This window comes from Oncorhynchus keta, chromosome 19, assembly GCF_023373465.1.
Source record: "Oncorhynchus keta strain PuntledgeMale-10-30-2019 chromosome 19, Oket_V2, whole genome shotgun sequence".
Lineage (NCBI taxonomy): Eukaryota > Metazoa > Chordata > Actinopteri > Salmoniformes > Salmonidae > Oncorhynchus > Oncorhynchus keta.
This window is the reverse complement of record NC_068439.1, coordinates 86783432-86792381: the sequence shown is the minus strand read 5'-3', so window position 1 is coordinate 86792381 and position 8950 is coordinate 86783432.

The window sequence follows — 8950 nt, the reverse complement described above, 5'->3', positions numbered from 1 at the left end:
CTCTCTCTCTCTCTCTCTCTCTCTCTCTCTCTCTCTCTCTCTCTCTCTCTCTCTCGGGAATTGTTTTAAGAACATCATACCAATGATAATTTTGCTATCTGATATTTTGAATTTTAAGATGCCTTCAAGTATCAAAGAAGAATATAAAAAAAATATTGGATGAAAAATTACTTATTGCTATTAGCAATAACAAACTAATTTAATAACTTCAAATCAAACTTTATTTGTCACATGTGCCAAATACAACATGAGTTCACCTCACAGTGAAATTCTTACTGAACACCAAATACAACATGAGTTCACCTCGCAGTGAAATTCTTACTGAACACCAAATACAACATGAGTTCACCTCACAGTGAAATTCTTACTGACAAGCCTTTAACCGACAGTTCAGCTCTACATAGACTTGAGGTATATACAGGAGGTACCGGTACCGAGTCAATGTGCAGAGGTACATGTTCGATTGTGATTACGTCTGTGGATCTGTTAGGGCGGATTGTAGTGAGTCCAGGCTGGTAGTGAGTCCAGGCTGGTAGTGAGTCCAGGCTGGTAGTGAGTCCAGGCTGGTAGTGAGTCCAGGCTGGTAGTGAGTCCAGGCTGGTAGTGAGTCCAGGCTGGTAGTGAGTCCAGGCTGGTAGTGAGTCCAGGCTGGTAGTGAGTCCAGGCTGGTAGTGAGTCCAGGCTGGTAGTGAGTCCAGGCTGGTAGTGAGTCCAGGCTGGTAGTGAGTCCAGGCTGGTAGTGAGTCCAGGCTGGTAGTGAGTCCAGGCTGGTAGTGAGTCCAGGCTGGTAGTGAGTCCAGGCTGGTAGTGAGTCCAGGCTGGTAGTGAGTCCAGGCTGGTAGTGAGTCTAGGCTGGTAGTGAGTCCAGGCTGGTAGTGAGTCCAGGCTGGTAGTGAGTCCAGGCTGGTAGTGAGTCCAGGCTGGTAGTGAGTCTAGGCTGGTAGTGAGTCCAGGCTGGTAGTGAGTCCAGGCTGGTAGTGAGTCCAGGCTGGTCTAGTGAGTCCTGGTAGGCTGGTAGTGAGTCTGGCTGGTAGTGAGTCTAGGCTGGTAGTGAGTCCAGGCTGGTAGTGAGTCCAGGCTGGTAGTGAGTCCAGGCTGGTAGTGAGTCTAGGCTGGTAGTGAGTCCAGGCTGGTAGTGAGTCTAGGCTGGTAGTGAGTCCAGGCTGGTAGTGAGTCCAGGCTGGTAGTGAGTCCAGGCTGGTAGTGAGTCCAGGCTGGTAGTGAGTCCAGGCTGGTAGTGAGTCCAGGCGTATCCAGACTGTTGATGTGAGCCATGACCAAATCAAATCAAATCAAATTTTATTTGTCACATACACAGGGTTAGCAGATGTTAATGTGAGTGTAGCGAAATGCTTGTGCTTCTAGTTCCAAAAATGCAGTAATAACCAACGAGTAATCTAACCTAACAATTCCAGAACTACTACCTTAAACACACAAGTGTAAAGGGATAAAGAATATGTACATAAAGATATATGAGTGAGTGATGGTACAGAGCGGTATAGGCAAGATGCAGTAGATGGTATCGAGTACAGTATATACATATAAGATGAGTATGTAAACAAAGTGGCATAGTTTAAAGTGGCTAGTGATACATGTATTACATAAAGATGCAGTAGATGATATAGAGTACAGTATATACATATACATATGAGATCAATAATGTAGGGTATGTAAATTCAATTTTAGTCCTATATTTACGCTTTGCCTGTTTGAGGATTGGTTGTAGGTTCGTTGGTTGTTGTGGGATTTCTTACGTCCTGCTCCTTGAAAGCTGCAGATCTAGCCTTTTGCTCTATGTTGCCTGTAATCCATGGCTTCTGGTTGGGATATGTACGTACGGTCACTGTGGGGACGATTTTGTCGATGCACTTATTGATGAAGCCTGAGGTGGTTTACTCCTCAACGCAATGTATGAATCCCAGAACATATTCCAGTCTGTGACTAAACAGTCCTGTAGCTTAGCATCTGACCACTTTCTTATTGAGCTACTAATCACTGGTACTTCCTGCTTTAGTTTTGTCTTGTAATCAGGAATCAGGAGAATATAATTATTTTCGAATTGAGGGTGAGGGAGAGCTTTGTATGCATCTCTGTGTGGGATGTAAAGGTGGTCTAGAGTTTTTCCCTGGTTTTTCTCTGGTTTCAGATGCTGGTAGAAATGAGGTAAAACGGGTTTGAGTTTCCCTGCATTAAAGACCCCGGCCACTAGGAGCGCCGCCTCTGGATCAGCATTTTCTTGTTTGCTTGTGACCTTATACAGCTGGTTGAGTGTGTCTTATTGCCAGCATCAGTTTGTGGTGGTAAATAGACAGCTACGAATAATATAGATGAGAACTCCCTTGGTAGATAGTGTGGTCTACAGCTTATCATAAGGTACTCTACCTCAGGTGAGCAATTTCTCGAGTCTTCTTTAATATTAGACATCCCGCACCAGCTGTTATTGACAAATAGACAGACACCCCCACCCCTCATCTTACCAGAAGTATAATTTCTGTTCTGCAGGTGGATAAGCCCGCCAGCTCTATATTATCCGTGTCGTCATTCAGCCAAGACTCAGGGAAACACATGATATTGCAGTTTTTAATGTCCCGTTGGTAGTATAATCTTGATCGTAGATCACCCATTTTATTTTCCAATGATTGCACCTTGGCCAATAGAATGGATGGTAGTGGGGGTTTACTCACTATGAATTCTCAGAAGGCAGCCTGACCTCTGCCCCCTTTGTCTCCGTCTTTTCATTGGACAACATTTTCTCTCTGGCTATTCTACACGCAAATGATTTGTTCCCCAGAAAGCAGTATATCCTTCGCATCGGACTCGTTTAAAGTAAAAATCTTCTTCTTCCGTAGTGATTAATCGCTGATCTGATGTCCAAAGGTCGTTTTCGGTTATAAGAGATGGTAGCATTACATTTTACATTTACATTTAAGTCATTTAGCAGACGCTCTTATCCAGAGCGACTTACAAATTGGTGCATTCACCTTATGACATCCAGTGGAACAGCCACTTTACAATAGTGCATCTAAATCTTTTAGGGGGTGAGAAGGATTACTTATCCTATCCTAGGTATTCCTTAAAGAGGTGGGGTTTCAGGTGTCATGTTGTAGCAGCAACATTATGTACAAAATACATTTTTAAAAAAAAAACCTGCCATATCAATTCTGTTATACTCACAGACATAATTTTAACAGTTTTAGAAACTTTAGAGTGTGTTCTATCTAAATCTACCAATTATATGCATAGCTGCTGGGCTTGAGAAACAGGCAGTTTACTTTGGGCATGCTTTTCACCCGGACGTGAAAATACTGCCCCCTATCCCAATTATTTTAATCATTCCAGAGTCTGACAGAAGGGAAGGAGAGGAAGTTCCACACTTCAGTGCAGGAACTGTTTACCAAACTTGAGATGGAGAGCAGAGTCTGAAATGGAACTTAGAAAGTAGCTTGATTTAGATTTCTTAATGAGGAGAAGCACATCTATTTATCAATTTCCTGAAATGCCAATCATCTACAGAATCAGCTATCCTAGCCTGGCCCAGGGCTGATTTCTTATCATAATATGATGTGAAAGTTCTATAGAGACATAGGGATTAGTTCTATTTTTAACTCTAATGCATTTGAAGGGGGAATTTTGTTTACCAGAGATATAAAAATAGATGAGAAAAGTTCTAGAGCCAATTCAGGGTCAACCTGAGTGCAGAATAGAGCTGGGCAATATGGACAGAAATCTATATCGTCACGAATGTAAGTATTTTGCTCAATAACAATCAATATAACTAAACATAAATTATTTTTTAATGGACAGTCGCATTACATTAGTCGGCAGGGCTCTAGACAATTTATTTTTCCAAGATAACTGAGATGATTAAAGAACGATTTCATCTAACATCCAGGAAATGCATGATTGATATTTTGATGTGCAACCTGTCAAAATGATTCACTACCTGGTGAAGTGGAAACTAAAAACAATTAGCTAGATTACTAACTTTAACTCTAAATGTGATTTTGTTGCTAGATGGTAAAACAGGTTAATTGATTAATATATTCGTAAATGTAGACTAATTGATTCTTCTATCAGTAAATGTAGGTTAATTAATTAATCTTTCAGTAAATGAAGGCGAATTAATGATTTTTATTAGTACATGTAGGCTAATGTCCTGCAAAACCTTTCCAGCGCTAGACCAAGCGTGCCACTGATAATGGCACGCTCTGCCCTGCGGGCACATCAAAACCTTTCCAGCACTAGACCTAGCGTGCCACTGATAATGGCACGCTCTGCCCTGCGGGCACATCAAAACCTTTCCAGCGCTAGACCTAGCGTCCCACTGATAATGGCACGCTCTGCCCTGCTGGCACATCAAAACCTTTCCAGCGCTAGACCTAGCGTGCTACTGATAATGGCACGCTCTGCCCTGCTGGCACATCAAAACCTTTCCAGCACTAGACCTAGCGTGCCACTGATAATGGCACGCTCTGCCCTGCGGGCACATCAAAACCTTTCAGCGCTAGACCTAGCGTGCTACTGATAATGGCACGCTCTGCCCTGCTGGCACATCAAAACCTTTCCAGCGCTAGACCTAGCGTGCCACTGATAATGGCACGCTCTGCCCTGCTGGCACATCAAAACCTTTCCAGCGCTAGACCTAGCGTGCTACTGATAATGGCACGCTCTGCCCTGCTGGCACATCAAAACCTTTCCAGCGCTAGACCTAGCGTCCCACTGATAATGGCACGCTCTGCCCTGCTGGCACATCAAAACCTTTCCAGCGCTAGACCTAGCGTGCTACTGATAATGGCACGCTCTGCCCTGCTGGCACATCAAAACCTTTCCAGCGCTAGACCTAGCGTCCCACTGATAATGGCACGCTCTGCCCTGCGGGCACATCAAAACCTTTCCAGCGCTAGACCTAGCGTCCCACTGATAATGGCACGCTCTGCCCTGCGGGCACATCAAAACCTTTCCAGCGCTAGACCTAGCGTGCCACTGATAATGGCACGCTCTGCCCTGCTGGCACATCAAAACCTTTCCAGCGCTAGACCTAGCGTGCCACTGATAATGGCACGCTCTGCCCTGCTGGCACATCAAAACCTTTCCAGCGCTAGACCTAGCGTCCCACTGATAATGGCACACTCTGCCCTGCGGGCACATCAAAACCTTTCCAGCGCTAGACCTAGCGTGCTACTGATAATGGCACGCTCTGCCCTGCTGGCACATCAAAACCTTTCCAGCGCTAGACCTAGCGTCCCACTGATAATGGCACGCTCTGCCCTGCGGGCACATCAAAACCTTTCCAGCGCTAGACCTAGCGTGCCACTGATAATGGCACGCTCTGCCCTGCTGGCACATCAAAACCTTTCCAGCACTAGACCTAGCGTGCTACTGATAATGGCACGCTCTGCCCTGCTGGCACATCAAAACCTTTCCAGCGCTAGACCTAGCGTGCTACTGATAATGGCACGCTCTGCCCTGCTGGCACATCAAAACCTTTCCAGCGCTAGACCTAGCGTGCTACTGATAATGGCACGCTCTGCCCTGCTGGCACATCAAAACCTTTCCAGCGCTAGACCTAGCGTCCCACTGATAATGGCACGCTCTGCCCTGCTGGCACATCAAAACCTTTCAGCGCTAGACCTAGCGTGCCACTGATAATGGCACGCTCTGCCCTGCTGGCACATCAAAACCTTTCAGCGCTAGACCTAGCGTCCCACTGATAATGGCACGCTCTGCCCTGCGGGCACATCAAAACCTTTCCAGCGCTAGACCTAGCGTCCCACTGATAATGGCACGCTCTGCCCTGCTGGCACATCAAAACCTTTCCAGCGCTAGACCTAGCGTGCCACTGATAATGGCACGCTCTGCCCTGCTGGCACATCAAAACCTTTCCAGCGCTAGACCTAGCGTGCCACTGATAATGGCACGCTCTGCCCTGCGGGCACATCAAAACCTTTCCAGCGCTAGACCTAGCGTCCCACTGATAATGGCACGCTATGCCCTGCGGGCACATCAAAACCTTTCCAGCGCTAGACCTAGCGTGCCACTGATAATGGCACGCTCTGCCCTGCGGGCACATCAAAACCTTTCCAGCGCTAGACCTAGCGTGCCACTGATAATGGCACGCTCTGCCCTGCGGGCACATCAAAACCTTTCCAGCGCTAGACCTAGCGTCCCACTGATAATGGCACGCTCTGCCCTGCGGGCACATCAAAACCTTTCCAGCGCTAGACCTAGCGTCCCACTGATAATGGCACGCTCTGCCCTGCGGGCACATCAAAACCTTTCCAGCGCTAGACCTAGCGTCCCACTGATAATGGCACGCTCTGCCCTGCGGGCACATCAAAACCTTTCCAGCGCTAGACCTAGCGTCCCACTGATAATGGCACGCTCTGCCCTGCGGGCACATCAAAACCTTTCAGCGCTAGACCTAGCGTGCCACTGATAATGGCACGCTCTGCCCTGCTGGCACATCAAAACCTTTCAGCGCTAGACCTAGCGTGCCACTGATAATGGCACGCTCTGCCCTGCTGGCACATCAAAACCTTTCCAGCTAGACCTAGCGTGCCACTGATAATGGCACGCTCTGCCCTGCTGGCACATCAAAACCTTTCAGCGCTAGACCTAGCGTGCCACTGATAATGGCACGCTCTGCCCTGCTGGCACATCAAAACCTTTCCAGCGCTAGACCTAGCGTCCCACTGATAATGGCACGCTCTGCCCTGCTGGCACATCAAAACCTTTCCAGCGCTAGACCTAGCGTCCCACTGATAATGGCACGCTCTGCCCTGCTGGCACATCAAAACCTTTCCAGCGCTAGACCTAGCGTGCTACTGATAATGGCACGCTCTGCCCTGCTGGCACATCAAAACCTTTCCAGCGCTAGACCTAGCGTCCCACTGATAATGGCACGCTCTGCCCTGCGGGCACATCAAAACCTTTCCAGCGCTAGACCTAGCGTCCCACTGATAATGGCACGCTCTGCCCTGCGGGCACATCAAAACCTTTCCAGCGCTAGACCTAGCGTCCCACTGATAATGGCACGCTCTGCCCTGCGGGCACATCAAAACCTTTCCAGCGCTAGACCTAGCATGCTACTGATAATGGCACGCTCTGCCCTGCTGGCACATCAAAACCTTTCCAGCGCTAGACCTAGCGTGCTACTGATAATGGCACGCTCTGCCCTGCGGGCACATCAAAACCTTTCAGCGCTAGACCTAGCGTGCCACTGATAATGGCACGCTCTGCCCTGCGGGCACATCAAAACCTTTCCAGCGCTAGACCTAGCGTGCCACTGATAATGGCACGCTCTGCCCTGCTGGCACATCAAAACCTTTCCCGCTAGACCTAGCGTCCCACTGATAATGGCACGCTCTGCCCTGCTGGCACATCAAAACCTTTCCAGCGCTAGACCTAGCGTCCCACTGATAATGGCACGCTCTGCCCTGCTGGCACATCAAAACCTTTCAGCGCTAGACCTAGCGTGCCACTGATAATGGCACGCTCTGCCCTGCTGGCACATCAAAACCTTTCAGCGCTAGACCTAGCGTCCCACTGATAATGGCACGCTCTGCCCTGCGGGCACATCAAAACCTTTCAGCGCTAGACCTAGCGTCCCACTGATAATGGCACGCTCTGCCCTGCGGGCACATCAAAACTTTTCAGCGCTCCTAGCGTGCCACTGATAATGGCACGCTCTGCCCTGCTGGCACATCAAAACCTTTCCAGCGCTAGACCTAGCGTCCCACTGATAATGGCACGCTCTGCCCTGCTGGCACATCAAAACCTTTCCAGCGCTAGACCTAGCGTCCCACTGATAATGGCACGCTCTGCCCTGCTGGCACATCAAAACCTTTCCAGCGCTAGACCTAGCGTGCCACTGATAATGGCACGCTCTGCCCTGCTGGCACATCAAAACCTTTCCAGCGCTAGACCTAGCGTGCCACTGATAATGGCACGCTCTGCCCTGCTGGCACATCAAAACCTTTCCAGCGCTAGACCTAGCGTGCCACTGATAATGGCACGCTCTGCCCTGCTGGCACATCAAAACCTTTCCAGCGCTAGACCTAGCGTCCCACTGATAATGGCACGCTCTGCCCTGCTGGCACATCAAAACCTTTCCAGCGCTAGACCTAGCGTCCCACTGATAATGGCACGCTCTGCCCTGCGGGCACATCAAAACCTTTCAGCGCTAGACCTAGCGTGCCACTGATAATGGCACGCTCTGCCCTGCTGGCACATCAAAACCTTTCAGCGCTAGACCTAGCGTGCTCTGATAATGGCACGCTCTGCCCTGCGGGCACATCAAAACCTTTCCAGCGCTAGACCTAGCGTCCCACTGATAATGGCACGCTCTGCCCTGCGGGCACATCAAAACCTTTCCAGCGCTAGACCTAGCGTCCCACTGATAATGGCACGCTCTGCCCTGCGGGCACATCAAAACCTTTCCAGCGCTAGACCTAGCGTCCCACTGATAATGGCACGCTCTGCCCTGCTGGCACATCAAAACCTTTCCAGCGCTAGACCTAGCGTGCCACTGATAATGGCACGCTCTGCCCTGCTGGCACATCAAAACCTTTCCAGCGCTAGACCTAGCGTGCTACTGATAATGGCACGCTCTGCCCTGCGGGCACATCAAAACCTTTCCAGCGCTAGACCCCGTGCCACTGATAATGGCACGCTCTGCCCTGCGGGCACATCAAAACCTTTCCAGCGCTAGACCTAGCGTGCCACTGATAATGGCACGCTCTGCCCTGCTGGCACATCAAAACCTTTCCAGCGCTAGACCTAGCGTCCCACTGATAATGGCACGCTCTGCCCTGCTGGCACATCAAAACCTTTCCAGCGCTAGACCTAGCGTCCCACTGATAATGGCACGCTCTGCCCTGCTGGCACATCAAAACCTTTCCAGCGCTAGACCTAGCGTCCCACTGATAATGGCACGCTCTGCCCTGCTGGC